This window comes from Melanerpes formicivorus, unplaced genomic scaffold (assembly GCF_026170545.1).
Source record: "Melanerpes formicivorus ecotype bairdi unplaced genomic scaffold, bMelFor1.0.p_v2 SCAF_15, whole genome shotgun sequence".
Lineage (NCBI taxonomy): Eukaryota > Metazoa > Chordata > Aves > Piciformes > Picidae > Melanerpes > Melanerpes formicivorus.
The window spans coordinates 14,360,363-14,386,459 of record NW_027142367.1 but is presented as its reverse complement, the minus strand read 5'-3'; the positions used below and the strand labels follow the sequence as shown (position 1 = coordinate 14,386,459).

The 26,097-nt window shown below is 37.6% G+C and overlaps 1 protein-coding gene across 4 annotated transcripts in view; it reads left to right on the top strand.

Annotated features, from left to right (window-relative positions):
- Nucleotides 1-26,097, top strand: part of CDH19 (cadherin 19) — a 118,221-nt gene that overhangs the window by 39,675 nt on the left and 52,449 nt on the right. For 3 of the 4 annotated variants that reach the window (XM_068147681.1, XM_068147678.1, XM_068147682.1), the window contains exon 1: nucleotides 5,321-5,503. The exons of the other annotated variant lie outside the window; for it this stretch is intronic. The gene's annotated coding sequence lies outside the window, so the exon portion shown is untranslated. Of the gene's footprint in view, nucleotides 1-5,320; nucleotides 5,504-26,097 lie in introns of those variants that run through there. 4 annotated transcript variants of the gene reach the window in all.

Genomic DNA, 26,097 nt, shown 5'->3' with positions numbered 1-26,097 from the left:
TAGTTCAATCTATATCTAACCAGTGCGTAGCAGTAAAAGAATATGGGAGTTGCATTCCCTCAGGGGATCATCTTGAAAATTTTTGAGATTAAATCATTCTTATTGATTGCATCTTGTGATGGGAATATAAACAGGGAAAGATAATAAAACACCTGTCTATTATTTTCCAAATAATGTATTCTATTATACCAATATTCACTGAGAAAAGAAAGGAGACAGGAAGGTAAAGAAGAAAGGAATGGTTTTTGGAATGGTCTGATTACAGTGTGATATTCAGATTCTTTTAATTAAGAAGGTTATGCACAATTTCCACAGACTTCTCATATATACAACTAAGTACACACTTATCTTAAGTAATTATACATTGCTGCAATTCATTAAACTGTTTTCCCCTCTGGAATGAACAAAACCCAAAAAAGATTTAATAACACAGAAAGCATGGGGGGGGGGGGGGGGGGGGGGGGAGGAGGAGGATGCAAAATCACGAAAGCTGATCATTAAATACTGAAGCAAATAAAACAAATAAGACACAAAGATATTTTGAAGCTGAATCCAAATAAGTCCATGATGAAGAGACTTACTGGCAATATAGATTATTCCATGTATTTTTCTACTTAAACTGCCTCTTATAGCATCTAACTTCTGCTCCAGAAGCTGTGATGTAGATCATATTTTAAGTTGGGACTGAATTTTAGTTGCAGTGAAATTACTAAAAAAGAAGTACAAGAAAATAAAAATAAAAAGGAGATACATTTCTAGAAAAAATGTTTTAATTCAGCTGGAGTCTGAAAGTCAGAAATATATTTAAAAAAATAAATGAAAGAATAAAACTTCAGTCTTCTTATACTTCATACTAATGATTTCTAAAAGTACAAAACCTAATAACCTGCATGATATTCAGAGATAAAATATCAAGGTGAAACGTCTCCTCTTCCCCCCTGGTTTTAGTTCACAGGATCACTGTTTTCCTATGCATAAGTATCACAGTATCACAGTATAACTTAGGTTGGAAAGGACCTCGAGGATCATCGAGTCCAACCTATCAACACAGACCCCATGACTAGACCATGGCACCAAGTGCCACGTCCAATCTCTTCTTGAACGCCTCCAGGGACGATGACTCAATCAGGTGAATCCCTGGGCAACCCGTTCCAATGACGAATGACTCGCTCAGTGAAGAATTTCCTCCTCACCTCGAGTCTGAAAGTGGGACAGGACTTAAAAGATAAGTCACAGAATCACTGAATCACAGAATTGTCAGGGTTGTAAGGGACCTCAAGGATCAACCAGTTCCAACTCCACTGATATGGGCAAGGAACCTCACATTAGATCAGGTTGCGCAGAGTCATGTCCGGCATGGCCTTAAAAAACTCCAGGGATGAGGCTTCCACCACTTCACTGGGTAACCTGTTCCAGTGTCTCACGACCCACATGGTGAAGAATTTCTTCCTAACATCCAATTTCAATCTACTCATTTCTATTTTTGCTCCATTATCCCTAGTCCTATTTCTACCTGACACCCTAAAAAGTCCCTCCCCAGCTGTCTTGTAGGCCCTCTGAAGATACTGGAAGGTCACAATAAAGTCTCCTCAGAGCCTTCTATTGTCCAAACTGAACAACCCCACCTCTCTCAGCCTGTCCTCATAGGAGCAGTGCTCCAGCCCTCTGATCGTGTTGCTTTTGTATAGCAGCATGTATAACACTTGGCAGATATTTGACTAACTTCAATTATCTTCCAAAAGCTGCTTTCTTTTGAAAATAGCCACCTTTGCTTATAGATAAAATTTTGGCTTCTTATACTCTGTAAACTAATAAGTATGAAATTCATTAATTCATTTTTCTAGCGACAATTGTCTACAAATATTAAAAATAAAGAGGTCATTTTACTTTGACTATAATGTCTTTTGATTTCTTCCCTATGTTTTATGAAAGAAATCCCTCCACATGTGGATAGGACTGAAATCCCATCAGTGAATTTCCTCTAAACACCTGTCTTGGGTAAATGCAGGTGACAAACACAGCAGAAGACTAATTAGACAACAAATAAATGAAATATGAAGAAACAAAGTTAAGAAATATGTTCTTATTGTTGGGGGTTATTTGTTTGGATTTTTGCTTTTTTGGTTGGGGTTTTTTGCTGTTTATTTTGTTTATGGCTTTTGTTGCTGTTTATTTTGTTTGTGCTTTTTTGTTGTTGTCTCTTTTTGGTTTGTGTATCAGTTCCTTTGGTTTTCCAAGGTTTTCCAAGAAAAAATTTTGCCCTTGCCAAAGATTCTGTGTATTTTGAATTCTCTTCATACTGGTAAATGATTAAGGGAAGAACTCTTTACTTGCAGTTCCAAAGAATGAACCCAAGGGATTGAAATCTTCTGAGATCAGTGCAATTAAGTAAGTGTCAAACAGGACAATACAGCCTCCTTCATCTCCTTGAATGAGAAGTGCCCTCTAAAACTAAACAGTTCTGCTAGGGTTTCTCACCTTCTTTTTTCTTTAATTTCTGGAAAATGGAACTCTACTGAATTCTTAGAACTGTCTTTTTTTGAAGTCATAGCATGCATATATATACACAAAATATCATTTGCCATTATATTTGAACAAAAATATAATTTTAAAAGAAATTAATAGATATACTATTATGATTGACTGATCCATAACCAAGTTTTATATTTCATAAACAATTCCAATTTTATTTTCACATTCTTGAATGCAGTCAAACTTTCTGTTCAAAATACAGCCTTTTGATAGTTGAAACTCCTCTTTTTATTCAAAATGTGAAAATAGAAAAGACTCCAAACAATTTAATTGGCATTTTGAAGTTTCTCTCTCAGTTTCCCGTGTCTATATGCTAATTCATTTATATATTTAGGTAGAACAAAGTTGAGTCATGTTTTCCAAATGTTCAGGAAAGTTTTGGTTGTGCTTAAGCATTAAGTAGAGCTCTTCAGTATTCCCTTACAACTGGGTTGCCCATTTATGTTGATTGCACTACTAATTCTGCTGTCAGCAAGCAATAGATCTTCTCTCTGGAGGGAGATGATGTTAAGCTTTTAACAAACCTTGGAGGGAAGCTGTGACAACAGTCAAGGTGACAGTGGCTGCTGGAAGCTGCCATATCACTGAGATCCCTTTCTGCAGGAAATAGCTGGGCCTCAGAGGTGAGGAAAGAGCTAGAAGGATAATTGTTTTCCTTAATATGTGACAGTCTAAATTATTTCCTTTCAATGTTAATATCAGAAAGCCTGCCTGTCGTCAACAGGTGGCTACATGAAGAGAAAGAGAGACTGCTTATCACATGAGAACATTGCACTGGGAATATGAATGTGTTTTCTTCTCAACTGAGAAATGTTTTCTCTTAATTTTGTAAATTAGCCTTCTTATTCAACTTCTCTTTTATAGTGTAGACCACACAGCTAGTTTCTTTTTCACCTTATTACTACATACTATCTGTGCCTTGTCAAAAGTCCTTCCTATGCTGACCAGTTCACCTTATCATTTCTTCAAGAAACCTCTTTGAGAAACTTCCATTTCTATTTACTTGCTCCTGTTCCCTTCGTGTAGCATATCTTTCTTAGATGGCATCCTGTGATAAGATTCATCAGTCTATGTAAATGGTCTGGCAACAGGTCAGATGTTGGATGTCAGGAACAAGTTCTGCACCATGACGGTAGTGGAACACTGGGAAAGATTGCCCAGGGATGTGGTTGAGATCTCAGCCCTAGAGATCCTGAAAGGTGGTTGTAGCCAGGAAGGGGTTGGCCTCTTCTCCCAGGCAACCAGCACCAGAACAAGGGGACACAGTCTCAAGCTGCGCCAGGGGAGGTTTAGACTCGAGGTGAGGAGGAAGTTCTTCACCGAGCGAGTCATTCGTCATTGGAACAGGTTGCCCAGGGAGGTGGTTGAGTCATCGACCCTGGAGGCGTTCAAGGGGAGATTGGATGTGGCACTTGGTGCCATGGTCTAGTCATGGGGTCTGTGTTGATAGGTTGGACTCGATGATCCTCGAGGTCCTTTCCAACCTAAGTGATACTGTGATACTAAAGGTGATACTGTGATATTAAAGGTGAGGCTCAACAAAGCTCTGAGCAACCTGATCTAGTTGAGGGTGCCCGTAATTACTGCAGAGGGGGTTGGACCAGGTGACATTTGGAGGTCCCTTCCAACACAGATTATATGAACACTATCTAGTTTTGTTTTCTTATAGTGCTATGTGTGATGAAGAATTTCCTCATTCCTCATTTTTGTGTTCAGGCCATGAGATTCCTGAATGTCTGAGTAAGATCTGAAGGAGTAGTCAGAATTTGCTTGCATTCTGCTACAGAAAAAATAATGTACTAAAATTATCTGACAAAACCTAAAGACGAGAATTTTTCAGTTTTCACATAAGAAGTAAATGTTGTGTTTGTTGTCTTAACATTTAGGACTTCTCAGAAATCTTGTTGACTTGGAGCTAATAATGATGTAGCCTGAAGCTCTAAATTATCTCATCATAAATATGTTTTCCATAATAATTAGACAAGTAATCTGTAATCCACAGTTCTTTATTTCTTCACTTCCACTCATGTGCAAGGAATGCACAGTGGGTTTGTGAATTATTGTTCAACATTTCATGAACACTCTTAAGATAAAAATTAACTTCTATGAAAAAAAAATCTAACCTATTGTATAATTACTCCACAAATTTGTGAAGATCTTGTAGTTTTTGTTTTTATTTGTTTTTTTTTTTTAATAAGGGTTTTAATACTTTTATTCTATCTTTCAGCTGACTGTAAAAATGCAGCACTAGCTAGTAGAAAAAAGATCACTTGTAAAGAGTCACAAAAATTTAGAAATGTTTATTTCCTGTCTCACAAACCAATACCTTGGTCATGTGTTGTTGTTTTCTGGTGGGTTTTGTGTTTTGCTTTTTTTCTTAGTGTGAAGATTTTATGATTCTTGAACCTAAATTATTTGGGTGAAAAAAACCCTGGAGGGTAACAGCCAGACTGTAGAAACACTCTTCTTTGACTAACTTTTTTGACTACTCTAAATTAGTCACTTGTTTCCCAGCCTAATGTCTAAACAGAGGGCATACCCTTTTCACTTACAAAATACTCTCACACAAAATGAATTACCTTCCCACCACCTTGGTTACTTGCCAGGGAGTACTTTTATTTTTCCACTAGGAAAAAGAAAATCAGCTTGGATTTTGCTTGCTAGGGCCGTCTGCATTTTAATTCTGAACTCTGAATGAACATCAGAGGGGCCTTATGATGTTTTGCACAAAAGTGCCTGTGTTCATAGTTTTACTCAAGACACCCAAAATAGCATGCAGTAAGCAGTGTCCTACTGCGAGTTTTCAAAACTAAAAGCACAAGTGACTTATACTGGCAGGAAGCTGCAACTCCTAAAGCTTTCCAAGGATCTGTGAAGTGGAAAAGAACTGCTTGCTTCTCTGCATCAGATGTTTCAGTCAACTTTTACAATACCCATTTTTTTATACCTAGAAGGTCCTGAGGTTACACAGGTAAGATCTCTTTTTCTTCCTCCCTCCCCCTCCCCCCCCCCCCCCCCCCCCCCCCCTTAAAAATCAAATTTAAAGCATTTAGCTGTGTGTCTGCAGTGCAAAAACCACAATAGGCAAAGCCAAAACCAAAAGTGACTCAAAAACTCTAAACCTCTAGAAGGAGAAATCTGCTTTCGTTTTTTTTCCTCAGAGTCAAACAATTAACTTCTATAGCTGAGGAAATCCAACTTTTACAGTTGGATTTGCCAGAGGAAATGCTTGCTATGCCTGTTTTGTGTTCAACTTGCATATAAAAAAAATCATGCTGACTATCAATCTGTTCTTCCAAGACCCCCACCCCTGAGAGGCTGCTTGCGACTGCTTCATTTACACGCATGCATGTGATTGTCACTAAAATGTGCTTACAATCCCTGAGGGTGATATCAAGCAAAGTAAAAAGTCTCTTGCTTTACAGGAACACTTAGAAAAACTCTTTCTACTCTTCCTTCTATAGTGGTGATAATAATCTCACTTAAAACCAAACCAAAACAAAAGAAAAAAGAAAACCAACATAACAACAAAACTACTTGTCTTTACTTCCACATTTCTGTTACCGCCACTCTTTATACTCTCACAGCTAGCAACTGCGAAGTCTTTCAGACCACAGAAAAAGGAATGCCTCTCCTTTTGTTGTTTTGAAGGGTAAAATGGCAATTTAGTAGGAAATAAGATGTTCAAAGAATGGTGCAGGATATATGGCATCAAAATATTTGCATTGCGTGTTACTTTCATAAACCTTATATTAGGAGACAGAGTTGGAATTTATTTTTCAGGTTCAAACACTCCAGCTAGACTTTATTCAGGAAACAGACAGTAGAATATAGCTTAGAGATATTTAATAGCTGCCTATTGGTTATTAAAATGTTGAATATCTGTCAGCTTGTCCATTGTTACGAGTTATTTTGGAAGGAATTACTTGGCTTTTGGATTATATAACTAATTTTTTTTAACAGTTAGTAATTTAGAATCAGTTGTTGCAAAAGAATGCCAGATATGCTGCTTTTACTTATACCAGGAAAAGTTTGCACTGAGGTGCAGAAATAGATTTGTGAACTCCGTTTGAGGAGTTATAATGATACTATGCTCATCATTTTCCTGTTAGAAATGGTGAACCAAGCACTTACACAAAATGAATATAGGGCTGTGTCTGGAGTACCTATTCTCTGTTTTTACAGACTAGACGACTATGAAAATACATTATTGGAATTATTTTTGAGTAATGGAGGGAGGAAGAAAGAGGGACTGGCTCACTAAATACTCCAAGAAGAATAGCCTTCAATTTAAGAACAAAATTACAAATATACTATGGGTAGCTGTGCATTTTGAGAACAAAAATGTAACTATTTTAACCTAGTGCTAGATAATTTACATATTTTAAATTATGCTCATTTTATATTCAGAGCTGATAAAATATAGATTTTTTTTTAAAAAAGGATTCAATATGCTTTCTCTCTGTTTCAGAGTGTCTACAGTATCAGATAATATCAGCACAAGAAATAAGAAAGAAGTATGAAATACACTATACAGGCAGATTTTAATATTGCCCATGGCTTAAACTACTTTTTGCTCTTCATTGTCTTTGGTTTATTTGCTTTGATACTTTATAACTCTTTGGGGTGAAATTTCTTTGCATCAGGTTTACCTTTTGAGTCTAAAACAAAAAGACAAAATAACAAGGACAATAATAACAAAGTCTAAACCCCACAAACATAATATAATAATAATAGTAGTAATAATAAACAAGCAAAACCAAAACTAACAAACCCCACAACACCCAGACAAACTAAAATTAAAAAGAACAAAATAAAACACACACAAAAAACCAAACCCAAAGCAACCAAAGAAAACCCACAAACAAAAAACCCAAACCCAAACAAACAAACAAAAAACTCATGACAAACTCTAAACATAATCAAAAGACTTCACAAAGAAGGCCAGACATGTTTCCTGTCTCCAAACATTCAAAATAATTAAATGAGAGCTAGATGTTGAACCCAAAATTTATCAGGAGATGGATTTAGGAGTTTATGGCTTACATTGCTTTGCAAATAACTTGTGGTTTTCTGGATGCGGTCACAAGTGAAGAGAGTTCACTTCCTAGGGTTTTTCACCCACAGTGACTAAACACAGGAGCCAAAACCCCAAAAGATGTAAATTTTTGTGAAATCATTAATCTGTGATTTCTGGGCAATTGGAAGTACTCTGAAACTTTCAAGGAAACTGATGACCAACTTCAAAAATAAAGCTGAGAAAATCATAATACAGCAACATGTAAGAATTTGTATAATTCATAACACTTTAAAGTTTCTCTGCGTGTTTTTGGAAATGTACTGAAGAAAATTGTACAACCAGAGACAAATCTATTCTTTGTGTTACATTTTGGCATGGGGAGTATGAACGTGCAAACTGCTGCAGAAGCTTTCTAGTACAGTTGCACGCATTTTTCAGAAGATGGACATGGACTGGGAGTAGTCTCAAATTTCATTGTCTTTGGACTTAACCATAGTACCTGAGGTGATATGAAATGAGTTTGTTGGTATTTTTTTTTTTGTTTTTTTGGTCTAAATACTCCAAACTCTTCCTGCCTTTTTTCATTCTGATGAAAAACACAAGAAGAAACAGTTGTCCAAGACTATGAGCTGTGATAATGGTTTGGTCAAACTTCACAGACATCACAGAATCACAGATACATTCCGGTTGGATAAGACCCTCAAGATCACCAAGTCCAACCAAGAACCCTACTCTGCAAGGTTCGCCCCTAAACCATATCCTGAAGCACCACACCCAAATGACCTTCAAACACATCCAGGGTTGGTGACTCAACCACCTCCATGAGCTGCCCATTCCAATACTTGACCAGTCTTTCTGTGAAAAAAATTACATCCTTCCCAGACACCTCAGCTTCCTGTAGAGGCCACAGAAAACTTGAGGGAAAGAACAAAGTGAGAGGAGGACCTGTCAATATGGTGCAAATTATAAACCCTTCACCTTTGCTGACAAATTGGAAAACCCTGTTAGCTTCAATGCTTTGTACCTCTTCAAGTGGCTGATCTTTCACTCTGACTTATTCCATGAGATGTAGATAACCATTGAAGCAGATTAAAGGTGTTGCTAGTGCTCGTTTTATGTATCACTGTGATATATATTGGCTGGACAAAATTTACCCTGAATGGTAATTCCCCATAGTAGATGACCTAGATGATTTATGTTATTTTATATTCCTTGTGGTAGTCCTGGAACATAAAAAGAGATTTCCAGACATATCAGGATGACAACCAGACTTACAGCATCAAAATGTGGTATCTGTATTCGTTTTTTTCTCGTAACATCAAATTTAACATATAAATTGAATTGGTTTCAAATGCCAGATCATTAGATAGATGGTGTGTGTAGCTATTTTCATAAAAGACTGACCCATGAAATGTATAAATAGCATTTGGAAATGTCACATAGAGATAAACTGTGCTGATTGCTCACATTTTCATATGCAAACATTCAGGAGTGCGCAAATGTTATACAATTAGACCCATTTTCTGATGCCTTACATGCTAATATTATTCTAATCAGTCCTTTATCTCAGCTATTTTTTTTTTAAGTGATCATCTTCTGCAAAGATTTTTTTTCTCCCTTTTAAAGATTACATGAAAACAGAGCCTAGACCAAACATCTATCACAGTTTAAGGCCAGTTTGAAAGTGTGGGGAATAAAGGGGCTCAGTTAACTGAACATTTTAATGCCATTTTAACATTTTAAGTTTAAACCCCTGTAGGAAGGTTTCACAAGTGACAGAACACCCCTGACCTGTAATGCATGAAAAAATGAGATTTTTAATAGGTCTGTGACAAAAATCACAGGAAATTATGAAGTAAATAAAACCCCCTTAGTTTTAATATTTTTTTCACATCCAGAAGAATCGTAGTTGTTTTTCTTTTTATACCATGAGATTTATGTATTTATGATTTCCACATGATAGCATGATCCCCTAGTAATTTGCTATTTTGATCATATGGATCATAAAGCATAGTAATCAGAAGGAGGATCAGAGGAAAAACATTCTGGTAATCAGCTGTGCTGAGCAGGGATTCAAAATGTGAGAGAAAAAAGCTTTTGTAATATAGTGGAAAACACCAAAAAATGTCAAGTCTTTTGAATAATGTTGTTGTGTACAACTGAGAGACAAATGGTTTCTAAAAAGCTCCTATATTTTGATTCAAAGAAGATAAATAGCACCTTTTATAAGAATATCAAATATTATTTCAAGCTAGTTAATCTATGAAATATCTTTGTTCTGGTCTAATTTCCATTACTGGAGTCATCTCTCTACTTAAAATGCAAAACATATCTAACAGAGGAACTGTGAGCTGTGCTTCTAAATGTAAATTAGTGCTAACGTGTTTAACAAGAGGCACCTTGATCTTCCCTAATATTAATAGTAACTCTGTGTGGCAGTTTATGCCTCCTGTTGCTGCCATATAGGTTACACCTCCAGTGTCCCTCATGTCCAGCCATGTAGGTGGACACAGGAAACGACGTATTTTGTACCCATAATGTCCTGTGCCCTATAAATCCATCTGCAAAGTCATTCTCTTCCTCTTTCTTCCCTCTCTGCTCCCATGAGAGATGCTCCCTGTTGGGTAACAGTGGGGGAGTATCTCACCGCCTCTTAGGCCTGGCTAGGTCTAATGTCAGGAGAAGTGTGGGGCAGCCTCAGACCTGACCAGCTGAGACCAGCCTAGCAGTGGGGGGGGAGGATAGAAAAGAGCCCTGGGGGGAGCTTGGGAATACCCCCAGGTGGGGAGATAGGAAGTGGGAAGTGTTGGGAGGCTTTTGGGTGTGCTATAGGGCATTCTGTATGCTTTAGGATTTCTTTAGTCACTGCACTTGTAGTTTCTACAAAACATTAATTGCTTTTCCATTTAAAATTTCCATCACTTTTTCAATCCCTTTGTGTAAGTGTCATTCTTTTGCCCCTTGCAGGGGCAAGAGAGGATCTGCCTGGCCTCAAACCAGGACACTCTGAAATGATAAAAAACTCAAAACTTGTTAAAAAAATAGAATATTTCTGTGGAGATGGCAATAGTATTAAGAATGTGTCATAGAATCATAGAATGGGCTGGGCTGGAAGGGACCTCTGAAGGTCATCTAGTCCAACCCACTCTGCAGTCAGCAGTGGTATCTTCAACTAGACCAGGTTGCCCAGAGCCCTGTCAAGCCTCACCTGGAATATCTCCAGGGATGGGGCCCTAACCACCTCCCTGGGCAACATATTCCAGTCTTCCACCACCCTCATAGTAAAGAACCTGTTCCTAACAACCAATCTAAATCTGTTCTTCTCCACTTTGAAGCCATTGTCCCTTGTGCTGTCTTTGCAGGCCTTTGTAAACAGTTTCTCTCCATCCTTCTTGTAGCCTCTCTTCAGGTACTGGAAAGTCTCTATTCCTGGAGCCTCCTCTTCTCCAGGCAGAATGCTGTTCATCTGACCTGTTTGTAGATGTCTTTTAAGTAGTTTATCAGCTTGGGTTAATTATCAAGACCCTCTCTAGACAGAAAAGAGGGATTTGGACTTCACAGGTTAGTTACCTTTCTTATAATTCAATAAAACACATTGACTATTGAGGAAGCCTCTGTAGGCACATTACAGTCTTAAGAAAACCTTGGAGCCCCAGATTTTGCATTATTAACTACAAAAAAAATTCTATATCATAAAGAATAATCAGTCATAGGCATTGAGAAAACATTAGATAAATTCTTAGGTTATAAACAGACCCATAATACCTTTGAATCCACAATAAACACTGTACAAGTTCCTCTTATAGCCACAATTTTTTCCAGTTATTAGGAGTTTTATTCCATATTGTGTTCTGTTCTTCTGGTAATAAAATTACTTTTTCTACCTCATTTAGCAGCTGTATTTATCAGGGAATGATTTTAGGAGTAGAATTAATTCACACAAATATTACTAAAAAAGATAATGCAATAAAATAGTAACAAGTAAAGGTAAAAAAAATAATAAGAAAAGGCAAAGTAGACTTTTTGTACATTGTACCTTTGGCCAAGCATCTGATATATCTTGTCAAAGTGACAGTGGGTACCTGTGGAGAAACACTAGATGTTTTTCACTCAGCAGAAACTGTGAATAAGTTTGATTTAACTGAGACATAGAGGCTGCAAATTGATTTCTTGATTCATTTAGGACACAGTCAGAGGTAGCATATAGAAAACCCTAGAGAGAAGAGGACAGCATTATTGTTTCCTTCCTTAATAGGTGTAAAAGGTTGGAACTCTGACAAGTGGCAGCAAGTTCATCTGTATAAAAGACAATATAAGATATTTGCCTGTCAGAAACATCGATCGCAGGATACAAGGGAGAACCATAGGTGACAGCCTCAACAGCCACTGATGGGTTGCTGCTTGCTGCATCTGGGAGAAGGAGATAACATGGAGATGCTGAGCCAACCCAGCTCTGCTGCCAGTCACATCACCGGCTCAGGCATGCAGGCTTTAGCTACACTGCTGATAAATCACAGGTTTATTAGTCACAGCCTGCTTGGCCTTGCCATATATTGCTTCAGAAATTAATGGTTAGTTAAAAAAAAAAAGGTGCAAAATTAGTTAAAAATTAGCTAAAAATCAGTTTTAAAAGCCCAAATTTAAATTTATATATATACTCACATCCCTCTCTCAAGAGAGGAAACAAACAATAATTTAAAGTTTTGAAAAGCTCAGATGCTAAACTGTATGTTTTTACAGATTTGTTTTATTTTTAAACATCTATATATTTATAAATAATAATTCATAGTATCATAGTATCATTCAGGGTTGGAAGGGACCACAAGGATCATCTAGTTCCAACCCCCCTGCCATGGGCAGGGACACCCCACACTACATCAGGCTGGACAGAGCCTCATCCAGCCTGCTCTTAAATACCCCCAGGGACGGGGCCTCGACCACCTCCCTGGACAACCCATTCCAGGGCTTCACCACTTTCATGGTGAAGAACCTCCTCCTCACATCCAGCCTGAATCTCCCCACCTCCAGCTTCATTCCATTCCCCCTAGTCCTATCACTACCTGAGATCCTGAGAAGTCCTTCCCCAGCCTTCCTGTAGGCCCCCTTCAGATACTGGAATTGTAAAACACCATGGTAATAATTTTTGTTGGGGAAAAAACCAGTCCATTTAAGTATCTTGCAATAAGTGACAAAGAATTCAAGATTTTTTAGAGGGCATACCTAAAGAATAATTGCTTAAGATCTTCAAGACTTCTCCATTAGGCAGCTAACTATTGATATATATTGGTAAGATTGCAAAAAGTTCTCTGTGTTTACTATTTAGTTAATATTTGTTTATATATATATAATAGTGTTACAATATTCATAAAGGCCTCTAACTCTCCTATTTCTAAATCTGTGGTAAAGAAAACAAAAATAACCTTTCTCTGGCAACCTCCTTGTAGGTTACAGTTATAGCAGGGAATCTTTTACCATCTTTTGAGATCAATTTACCATTTGCTGATAACCTAAAGCAAAAACGTAAGAGTTCAATATATTCTATTAACCTCAACCCATTTAAAGATCTCTTTCTATAAAAAACAGGAAAACCAGGAAGAGTCTTGGTTATCAGACGGTTAATCAAGTGATAAGGCTCCAAGCACTTTCTGTTTTGCACTGGTACTTCTACTGAGCCAATGTTTGGGGTATTAAAATACTTTTCATGTCTTTGCTTCCTGCATAGAAAAAACTGTTTGGGGGATATTTTATAAATGTTTTAGGGATAAACAATAGTTTGGATTTAGATGCAATGAGATTAGAAATAGTTCTTAGCTATTGTATTAATTTCCTCAAGAAACGGAATGCTTATGACATGAAGAGATTAACCTTAGCCTTGAAGAGAAACCATATCATCTTTACCAAGGAGCTGAAGGTACAAACATGCTATAAACATCCCAGTAATTTTCCTACCTTATCAGGCATTTTCTCCTTTCAAACCTTCTCCTCTATTGTATGAGTAGTAGATAACCTCAGGGGGGGAAAATAATTATGTTTGTTTTGGGTTTGTTCTGTTGCTTTGTGTTTTAATTTTGTTGAACTCATAGCATATAATTTGTCTTTTCAAACAACAAGCAAGAGGGCCTCACCAGGGACAGCAGAAGTGGCTGCTGTTAGAAGAGAGGCAAAAGGTGCCCTAAAATTGTATTGCTACTGAAAAAACAATATTGTCAGACTGTAAGCTATGAATAATAAACTGTCCTTTAAGAGACTTGCTGAAGAGGAAGGTAGTGCTCTAAGGGAGTAAAATTGGGACTTCTTACCATTCATTTACCATTTAGCACAGAAAGAACTGAATTTTAAATATAGAACAATGTTGGACTGTGGGCTGGGTGAGAAAGCGCTCTTCAAGGTGAAGTGCTTTCAGCGCAGCTGAATTAGGTATTGTGTACACTGAATCAGTTGCTGTTTTCACAAAGATGGTGTTGTAAACCCAGATAGACTGAATTGTAAGGATCCTGATAACAGATTATATTTGGCTTTAATTTTTTTTTTAATATCTCCCTCTCTGAAGATATTCAAAACATGGCTGGATGTGCTCCTCTGTGATCTGGTCCAGGTGATCCTGCTCTGGCAGGGCCTTTGGACTGGCTGATCTTTCAAGGTCCCTTCTAGCCCCTTACATTCTGTGATTTAAGATTGCCTCTTTAAAAAGCCTGCTTGGCCTCTATATGATCCTAACTGCAAATGGTTCATCATTCAGTTTAATATCAATATATGGGGGGTTGGGGGGCAAATCGAGTGGTGTGATCCACAGACATAAATGACCTAATTTCATGTTCATATGTACCAACTGGATTTGCATATGATGATCCTTTTTCCTTTTTCATCTGATTTTAACAGTGGAATTTATTCCTTTGAAACATTTCAGGGAATTTGATCAGTTTCAAACTTTTTGACTTTGCAACAGTTCAGAGTTCAGCCATTTCCTCAAGGTAAATATCTTTTTCAAACAAATTGTAAGTGGTAGTACTGTTCTATTTATTTTAAATATTACTGTGTGCATTCTGCAAAACCCACCTGATATCAAGCAGAGAAAATGGCAAGTCCTTCCCACAGGCAAATTCAGAAGTTCTAAAATCCCTTATCTACTCCTTGTTCTAGCTGGCATGGTACCTCTTTTCAGTTGGAGGTTTTGTGTGAATGTTCCATACACTCATTTCTTTTAGTATTACCTAATCCTTCTTGACATTATTTCAGAGTCAACATGTTAGATTTAGTGGTTACTCTACAGACTAGAGCTTATTCTCAGGTTCTCCTAAGAAAGCTTAGGACCCTTTCATTTATTTGTCAGGAAAATGACACTTCCTACCTAGTGGGGATTCGTTCTTTTGTTTTCATAATGCTGTGCTAGTGCTCTTAGTGAGGATAACAGCCTTGGCCCCCTCCCAGCGAGAGGGATTTCTGTGCTGTGCTTAAGAATCCATAGCACCATGCCAATACAGTGTCTCTTTTTCTACTCCTTTGTTACCACATGGCTGCAAGGGTGAAATAGTACAATAACATAATCAGCATTAGTGACATACATTTCGAGTCACATTTCAGTAAAGGGCAAGGAAGTCACTGAAGTAATTTGAAGGGAAATGAGAAGGAAACTGTACAGAATTTACTTTCCTGGCTGACAGCATGTTAGTAATAGCAAGAACTGAAATATTTTTAGTGCTCTTTTGTACATCTTTGTAGCAAAACTGTGAGACCAGAGAGTAATCCCAGTTTATCTCTACATGTATTTTCAGCCAGTTGCCTAAATACTTTAATCTCAGAGATTTTTAAAGAAAGCACTAGTGAAATTATTATGAACTACTGAATGATGTTTCAACCCTAGGTAATTGAGAACATCTCTGTATTTTGCAAATACCCCACAGAGAAGAATACACCCCCATTCTTTACAATGGCATGAGATGTCCTTTGTGAAAGCAGTTAAATGTATTTCTGTGATTTAAGCACTAAATTTAAGAGTAGACTTTTAATTCTGAGTGTTCATATGACAGATATTTTGTTTTCTTTAAAATTAATGCTTACTATTGAAGGCCAAATAGGCTGTAGCATTTACAGTACAAAGTTCATATGCCCTGTTACAGCCTTTGAGGTAAATAAAAAAAAATATGCAAAGACAAGGACCAACCAGAAAAATAAAAACCAATTGTATATCAGAACTCCAGAGTTACAGAACATCTGTATCCTGAAATACTGTGTCCAGGTCTGGAGCCCTCAATACAGGAAGGACATGGACTTCATGGATCAGGTCCAGAGGAGGGCCTCAAAAAAATGATTGAGGGCTGGAGCACCTCTGATACTAGGACAGGCTGAGGGAGCTGGGGTTGTTCAACCTGCACAAGAGAAGTCTCCAGGGAGACATAATAGATATCTTCCGGTATTTGAAAGGGGCCCACAAGAAGGCTGAAGAAAGACTGTTTACAAAGGCCTGTAGTGATAGGACGAGGGGCAATGGCTTCAAACTAGAGAAGAGATTTAGCTTGGATGTTTGAAGCAAGTTCTCTATCATGAGCATAGTGGAACAATGCAACAGGTTGCCTGGTAAGATAGTTGGGGCCCCATCCTTGGAGATACTCAGGTTGATGCACAATAGGGCTCTGGGCAGCCTAATCTAATCAAGGATGCTGCTGCTTACTGTAGAGGGGTTCGGACCTTTGGAGGTCCCTTCTAACCCAGACCATTCTATGATTCCATTATCTTCTAATTAAAAAAAACCAAAACAAAACAAAACCCTAACAATAATAATAATAATAAAAGTAAATCCGTAAGAGACTTCCAAAAATATGAAACAATAGTGGAGATTAGAGAAGGGAGATGAGAGAAAACCTATCATCAAAGAGGATGCCTATATTATCTCACAGATCATGAGAACTTCTGGACAGAGAAGAGCTCACATAAACTAAAAATTTAAAAGAATGTAAACCTTTTATTATTGTATGGGACAACAAAATAAATTTATGAGAGAGGAGTATGCAATTGTTCTCTGTTTTCTTTCACTTTTGTTAGCAATCTTCTCTATTTCTCTGAATAGTTTTCCACATCCTGTTTGCCTCTCATGACATTTGCCCACTATTCACAAGTCTTGGGCAAGAATCCATAGAAGGATCCAAAACACTTGGCATGATACAAAATGCAAATCTAGTGATGAAGTCTGATAGCATGATATGAGCAGTAGAATTCCACCCAGAGAGAAACGTAGGTGTCAGACTGCAATTTAAATGAAAATATAAGACAAACTTTCAGGTTCAACTTCCTGATGAAAGCTGGCCATAAAAATAAATGCAAGAAAACAATGGAATAAAGTAACATGCAATAAAAGACAAAGTTCGCAAAGAATAGTTATGATATTTATAATATTTGCCAATGTCATTTAGGAAAGTTGTAGTACAGCACACCTGGTTTATGATTTGAATCTGCCCAACTGTTAAATGTTGCATAAAGCAAAAGGTATGGGGAAGGAGAGTGAAATTAAGCAGACAGACACTGTTCTCAGAGTTAGTGGGTGACCTAAAATCAATCCCAAGTAAAAGATTTCCAATTCATGATCAAGAGGGCTGAGAAGCAGGGAATTGCCCAAACTAAGCATATGCATAATTATTTTTTTAATTACTTTATTTTGCCACATCTATCTTGACACCACCCAGCTGAACAGTTGACTATACCACACTTTTAATCCAAAAGAATTTAATGCCCCTAAAAAATCTTATTGTCCATGACAAAATGATTATAGAATCATAATCACAGTATCACAATATTACTAAAGTTGGAAGAGACCTCAAAGATCATTGAGTCCAATCTATCACCACAGACCTCATGACTAGACCATGGCACCAAGTGCCATGTCCAATCCCCTCTTGAACACTTACCTCCAGGGATGGTGACACCACCACCTCCCTGGGCAGCCCATTCCAATGACGAATGACTCTCTCGGTGAAGAACTGGTCTGGGTTGGAAGGGACCTCTAAAGGTCAGCTAGTCCAACCTCCTCTGCAATAAGCAGAGACATCCTTGACTATATCAGGTTGCCCAGAGTCCTGTCAAGCCTCACCTTGAATATAATGTGATTCATAACACATTCTTCAAGAGAGTTCTTCATTCTTGCTCTTCCACATCTTTGTTACCTAAGCAGAGTCACTGAAATTTATAGCGGAGGACTGGGAATGAGAACAATTGACTCCAGCCCTGATGTTTTCACTAGACTTTAAAATTCTAAGTCTGCTGTCCTGTCAGTGTTAAATCCACATGGCTTTTATGGAGTTTAAAAGCTCAGTTTTGGGAACTTCTTCAAAATAAACTCATAATAAATTAATAAAATAACTCACAGCCTCTCTTAAGATGGAGAACATCGTTGTAATCATACCCTGTTTTTTTGTTCCTTTTCGTTCCTTTTGACTTTTTGATTGGTCTACTATACAACATAAAAGTACTTTTGAGACATTGTGGGGCAATCAAGGACCATTTTTCATTAACTAAGGAACTGACACTTATTTATTAAATATATATATAATCCATTAACTGTGGACTTTATAGTCCTAAATAATTTAAGATCATTAGCGTCTGCAGGATATTAGTTCTGGCTTATATAAACTGGTGAATGGAGTCTTTGTCCGTTCAGTTACTATGGCAACTTTATGGACTTCCCAGTTTCAGCTGGCTTGCAATGAATTAAAGTTAGAAACTCTGACAGACTCTTGAAAGAAGGGGAATTATGTGGATGAAACTAGCTTTAAAGAAGTGAGATATCCATACAAAGCCACTTCAGTGATTTCTTTTTGTAAGAACCTATTCTGGGAACAAATTTAAACAATCAGATTTAGTGAACCATGGCATCTTTGAGAGTTCATATTCATCCTTGGAGAGGTGCATATTAGTATATTTATATAGATTGGAATTATCCATTTGGCTGTTGTTATAGTATTTAGTTGAATAATTAATTAAGCTATGGCAAATGGATATTAATAAAAAAATAATAACTTTCATTAATACAAAAAAATTGTCAAAACATATCAAATAGGTTTGATGTACAGTTAGAATATATATTTGCAGTGGGAATGTACAGTATTTAGGCAAATATAACAATTTCACCTATTTTAAGCAAACTGGAAGGAATATCAGAGAGAATTCCCCAGTGCAAATTAGTGTTTGACCACGGTGGGGAGAGACTTGACAAGAATCTTTAAGCCAAAGAGTCAATGAAATAATTACAGTGGGGAGTGCTGCTGCTGTGTATTAGCTGTTGAGGCTTGTGACAGGCATGGCTGGTTGCTGACAGGAAGGCCATGCAGTCCCTGGGCTGGTCTGGCTTCAGCAGGATGCAGGCTGTTTATGATGCTATTACTACAACTGATTCTTGCATCTTCCTGGGTAAACTGAAGCATGGCAAAATTCTAGTTGCAAGGGGAAGCAAGACTTGGCTTTAGCTCCTAAGCTCGTGGCTTCTCTAGCTTGTAGTGGGTAGTCTTGTGGTTTTATCCCAGGCTCTGGACCAGACAACTTGAAGAGAGACAACTCAAGGCAATTTCAAGCAAGGCAGGTCCAAGGCAAAGCAGATTCAAGCAAGGCAAGGAGACTAGAGATTGGACTGCATATATACCTTGCCTGAGATTCGATTGGGCCAATAGGGCAACTGAAGCCAGAACCTAGTTACCCAATAAAAAGGGTATGTGGCCATGAAAGGCAGAAACATAGGCCTGGTCTGGGAGAAGTGGCAAGTACACGTACTCTTACCCCAGAAGTAGACTTGTTTACCCAGACATGTTGGGGCCTCTCTTCTGTTCCTCTTCCTGCACTACCCCATTTTCTCCAGGAAAGAGATAGGGAGAGGGGGATCATGTCTAGACACATCAGGGTTTGTCTGGGTTTGTGTCGGGGCTGTTTTGGCCCTACCATGACAGCTATGTAGAAACCAGAGAGTGCTTTAAAGCCTGCCAAACACCCAAAACCACAGTATGACCCGAACAAAGACTTTTAGAAAAGCAAGTTTCAACAGAAAACTCCAGTGATGTTTCTGACTTCCTGATTAATGGATTTTTAGTCAAAAGGGAGTTTATAATTAATAACAATGTCCCAAGACACCTTAATTCGATTTGAGGTGAGGACTCTGCTGAATGATAATGGAAATAAAATCAGTATTTTACCACCTCATTTTGCAGGAAGTGATATATTGCATGTACCAAGTAGCAACATGATAAGGGGAAGGTGGGACTTAATTTTATGGATAAGCATTAAGATAAACAAAATTTGTGCTCAGACAATAAAAAACATAAAAAAAATAGGTCCCAGATACTATGGAATGTAGATATTTTAAAATCTTTTGTAACCCGAAACTCTTCGCTGATATTATGTTAGAGTATAGGAGAGTCAGAGAGATCTAAAGTGAGTCACATCCTTTAAAAATAGCTTCAACAGCCAGAAGTATTACAGCAAATAAGAGCAATAGCTAGAAAAGGCTTTATGTTTTTAAGATATTTTGTTGATTTTTTGAATGACTCCTATAAAACATCATTCCACCAAAGTAATTTTTACAATGCACAATTTAAAAATATGATGATGTTTATTAGACTATGCTTGAAACAGAACAGAAAAGTAACCTTTGTTTTAAAAATCTTCATTATGAAATTAATTATAAAACAGCCTTTATTTGGTCCTGATGTCTAATTATCTGTTCCTCTCCTGTTCTGAACACCTCAGTGCCTGGAGAGTGCTTACAAAGTTTAATGGAATCAAATGAGAAGCATATTGGATTAATTCATCTTAGGTATATGAGACAGAGAGAAAAAGGATATTAGCCTTTAGTGTAATTGATAGAATGAGTGAAGAAAGAGAATAAGTTATGTTCCTTGTAGCAGTGCAGAACAGTGAAATATTGAAGAGAAAGGAGTAAGAGAGGGACAAGCTCCTGCTCATTGTGACTTAAGCAGAACTGAAAATGAGGTTCATCCATTGCAGGAGATATTGGAAGATTCATTAGGTGAGAACTTGACTTAGAGAATGAAAAGGCAAGAAACAATAATATTTTTTTTAGTCAGTTTGTCAGGTGTCTTTTCCATCTCTACTTCTCACTATTCTGAGAGGAAAAAACACTCATTATTTTGCTATCTCTATCAAAAAGCAGGCAAATTCTACCCTTTCCTCTCTGATATTATTGCACTTTCTGAGGTGCTAACTCACTTCCACTGTGGTGCCACACAGAGTGCATGCGTATATGTATGCAACAGACATTGTCTGCTCATGAATTTAAATTGTGTCTTTAAACTGCACTGTGTGTCAGAGAAAATTTTCTAGCTTATAATACTGTTAAAAGTAACTGTTCCCTGCTTTATTTACCTTAATGCTCTTTATTGATAAGCAGAGCACAAAGTAAGTTAATGAAAATTTAAAATCACTGTTTTTTTCCCCCTTACTTTTCTTAATGTGGATGTATGGTTTCCTTAACTGCTCATAAGGGACTGTTTTTTGATGATTACTTCTTTACTTTGCAAAGGAATCCTAGTAAGTTTCCTTGCATATAAGCATTTTAATCTGATTTCAGCCTGCTCTCACACTGCTATAGGCTAGATAATTTAAGGGTGTTTCTTATTTACTTCATTTAATGTGGAAAATTGGCTCTAGAGCCAAACCCACAACTTTAATGATAACTCAAATTGCAGCAAAAAACATCTGCTTAGCCAAAATATTGAAGCTTCTTTTCATCTTTGCACATTTCGTGTTTGGAGGAATTAATTCTCCTAAAAAAAACCCAACCCAAACCAAACAAACCAAACAAACAAAAACATGAGAAAGGTGAATTCATTGCACTTGTGGTTTTAGTGTGTGCAAAGCATAATTACAAATGGAAGCAAAACATGGGAACCTGAATCCTAAAGAGAATTTTACAGCACTTCCTGAAAATTATTTGGCAAACAGATTCAAGTGTGAATCACAGAATGTGGTCCTTTACATCATTATGCTGACAAGTGGTTCTTCAGTACTGAGTGGTATCCTACAGAGCCAAAACTGTTCCAGTAGCATTTGCCCGGTGAATCAAACATCTTGCAATTGGATTTGCTACTTCCCTACAATAAAACGTAGATGCCAGAAGGCAAGAATTTCTGTTTTTTTTTACTGTGTGCATGTGTTAGACTTTTTAATCAGCAAAATATTTGTGCTAAAAAGCATGTGTTCAGTCATAATTTTACATAGAGCAAAACCATCTTAAAAAAAGACAATAGTTATAGTTAATGAAAGCCACAATTAAAATTAAACATTTACTTACTTTTAGTGTAGAGAGTACAGCATATTTCAGCTACTGGCATAACTGAATCTAGTAGCAGCTCAGCATCTGTTTACTAAATTAAATTTTTCATCAGAATAAAATTGCTGAGGCTATTGAATGAGTGCAGAAAACATATTTTTTCAAAAAGTTAAGTCCTAAGGTAAGCATTTCAATTTCTCTTTATCTAGAAAGCATCTGAACTGAAGCAGGGTGTAGCTGTGTCTCAAAAAAAAATAAAAGAAAAGAACTAAATATAATAGTTTGTTTACCAGTTTTTAGATAAGAGATACAGATATTTCTACTGTATTTTTACTTCCATTTTCTTCATTACAAGAAACTAAAGTTCAAACATCTGTGTCTTGTGTCTTGGAAACCATTCACTGGATAACTTCTATTCTTCACTTAATAACTTGGGAAAAGCTATGATTCCAAAAGAAGAGAAGATACTCCAGCAATCAGGGAGAAATTAATTGCATTTGAGGAATCTACAACAGCTCTGGGTGTGAGTCACTGTGACATTCTTCATGATGTTTGTTGGTTCCATTTGCAGGACTCCAAAAGAAACTTCTTTTTTCCCATTATTTTGGATGCGGCAGATTTTATTTTAGTATTATCTGAATTCCAACTGAAAAACAATAATACAGGGAAAGTTTACCATATTATTGGATCATCTTTGCCTTCATCTATATGCAGCATTTAGTTTAATGCTGGTTAGATCATATTAGTTAAGTTACCTTAACACTCCCAAAGGTCACTTCTGCAGAAGGCAGTCTGGCAGTCTTGCCCAACAAAACACACATTCTGTTCTGTTGATTGGAATGGTGTGGATGACACTAACTCTGTACTCAGAGGCTTTTTAGATCAGTTGGGTAATTTTTACCAGGCTAAAGGAGCTCAGAGGAATTGCAGTAAAAAGACTTGGGCCTCCTTCTGCCTTGAGCATAACTGAAATGTTTGGGTCTGCACTTCCAGCTCTGTGCAATATTACTGATAACAGTGAGTGAAATTATTTCATATTTCCAAAATCATGAGAATCTTTGTACAGACAGCAGTGGCAGCAGACACCTAGAGAAAGTCAAGAATAAGAATGCTGAACCAGAAACACTAAGCTGGTCCCAGCTCCATATATCTCCCAAAAATTACAGATCAGCAATCAACTGCTTAGGTCTAAAAACACTGCTGGGACAGTTGAAAAAAGCAAAAGTTTGGCTATTTCAACTTGAGTGCATACATAGGAAATAAGTATTGTGCAGTCATTTTTATATGTCAGTATTTAAAAAGAATAAAAAAGCACCAAGAATCCCTGGCTTTAATTCATTAAAATGCTATTTCTCTGTAATGGTTTACTCATGTCTTTTGTTGATTAATACAGCTCCATTAGGGTAGGAGAACAATGAAAGATATTTTGGTACATGTTTTTAAAACACAGAATATGTCACTCCATCCTCTATGGGTTTGTGAGCTAAGAAAGGAACAGGTCTACCATTTGCTTTCTTCAGTTCCTGCAGGAAATTTCATTCTTCATCTTTGATCCCTTATTCCTTATATAAAACATATGTCTTGCTTTTCCCTATAGTTTTTATAGGTTGTTGGATTCGTTTGTTTGGTTTTGTTGCTGGTTTTTGGTTTTGTTTTGGCATTTTGGTTTGTTGGGTTGGGTTTTTTATTTTTGGTGGGTTTTTTTGTTTTGTTTTGTTTTGTTTTGGGGCTTTTTTGTTTTGTAATGGAAGACATAGGATTTTGAGAAATAAAAGTCACATTTTGATGCTCTAAAAGATATTTTTAATCTCTGTTATAGAAAGACTTCTTGCTACTGCTGGTCATGCTTTGAAGACTCAGATAGAGATGCAGCTAGGAAAGGAGCTGGCAAAGGTGGTTCTCAGTTTAAAGAGATCCTTGAGAAAATGGCAGGAGGATTATTAGGGCAACAAGTTGAGGGGGAGGAGCAAGAAGAAGATGACATAACTGAGTGTTCGTCACCCCGCGAAGAGATAAGAAATGTCCGTAAAGATTTCACCAGGGCAGATAAGGAGCCAGTTCTAGCTTGGCTTAGTAGGTGTTATGATACAGGTGCTCGAGCTCTAACAGTTGGAGACAAGTCAGCAGCTCAGTTAGGAACTCTCTTGAGGGATAATGGAATAGACAGACATCTAGGCAGGGCTCTCGGTAAGGTTAATCTGTGGATACGCCGTTTAATGGCGGTTGCCCTGAGATACCCTTCCCGAGATGATCTTCCATGGAATCCTAAACCCTGGAGTAACATAGATGAGGGAATTAAGCGCTTGAGAGGTTTGTCATCTGAAGTTGCATCTGGGATTTTATTACAATGCCATAGATATTTTGGTAAAATACTGGGATCAGTTAGTATACTACCTGGAAAGCTAATCAGTAAACCATTATAAAACAATAAGAGTGACAGGATTTCTAATCTGCCAGCCCTGCTCCAATTAAAATCCACAGACTTAAAGGCACTAATCAAACTAAGAAATTAATTTTTCTAAAACTATTTTGTCTGTGTATGACTGACAGATAATTACAATGCCAATTCTATATAATAGTTTTAAGGCCTTCCTTAATGATACAACAACATGTCTACAAAATGAAGAAAATAATGTGCCAATTAGAATTAAATGAAATTTAGGCACAAATACAGGCTGGGCAGTGACTGGCTGGAAAGTAGCCCTGAGGAGAGAGACTTGGGGGTGCTGGTGGACAAAAAGCTCAACAGGAGCTCTCAATGTGCACTTGCAGCCCACAAAGCTAATCAGATCCTGGGCTGCATCAGGAGAAGTGTGGCTAGCAGGTCGAGGGAGGTGATCCTCCCCCTCTACTCAGCCCTGGTGAGACCCCACCTGGAGTACTGTGTCCAGTTCTGGAGCCCCTATTACAAGAGGGATATGGAGGTGCTGGAACGTGTCCAGAGAAGGGCCACAAAGATGATCAGAGGGCTGGAGCACCTCTCCTCTGAGGACAGACTGAAGGAGTTGGGGCTGTTCAGTCTGCAGAAGAGAAGGCTCCGAGGTGACCTAATTGTGGCCTTCCAGTATCTGAAGGGGGCCTACAGGAAGGCTGGGGAAGGACTTCTCAGGATCTCAGGTAGTGATAGGACTAGGGGGAATGGAATGAAGCTGGAGGTGGGGAGATTCAGGCTAGATGTGAGGAGGAGGTTCTTCACCATGAGAGTGGTGAAACCCTGGAATGGGTTGTCCAGGGAGGTGGTCGAGGTCCCGTCCCTGGGGGTGTTTAAGAGCAGGCTGGATGAGGCTCTGGGCAGCCTGATCTAGTGTAGGGTGTCCCTGCCCATGGCAGGGGGGTTGGAACTAGCTGATCCTTGTGGTCCCTTCCAACCCTGAATGAAACTATGAAACTATGAAATGAAATTCAGAACAATTGCTCTCCATGTATGTGAAATGCTGGGTGACTATCAGAGACACATGCAGCTGTCCTGTGTTAATATGCACTACCAGTCAAAATAATTTGGTCAAATGTCATATCAAGATGTGTTCTACACAAGACACTTCTCATGGTTAAGCAGTAGCTTTTCAAATAGCTAGTTGTGTAACAAACTAGCAAGATTATTGCTGATATAGCTCTAATTAATTGACTGAAGGTATAATTGCATTTTAGATGTTTGTTTTGATAACCACGGGACACATTATTTAGCACACTTGGTAGATGTAGCTATCCAACTTGGTTGAAAATAAATAAAATGAAAGACCAGAAAGTTTAAAAAAAATAATTAAAAAGTTATATTCAATGCACACAATTGCTAAAACTAAACCAATATTAACCTCCAAACTATTTTTAAAAATAAATCAAGCAGATAAGCAAAAGCTGAGAGACATTATGGAAACTGTGGCCAGAGTTACAGCAAGACTGATAGCAAATATATCTGTTCCAAAAACAAAATCAGCCAATTAATCAATCACATAATACATGTGTGTGATAACTGTGATACTCAGTAAAGAATACTCAAAGAGTGAAATAAATTCTTGTAAATTTTAGTACTTTCTTCCCACTCTCCCTTTTTATGAACTCAGTCAAACATTACTGTCACAAGAGTGACCTCTGTGCCAGCCTGTGATGGTAGTTATCTGTAGAACCAAAAGGCAGGGAATCCAGCATAGCTGGAGGTGCATGGGTCGTATTTATTCCTTAGAGGGTTAGTATGCCTTTTCCTAGTATCACCAAATAAAACACTTTAAATGTGAAGAATGGAAAACTAACATAAGAAAGAAAATAAATCTTGACGCTGATT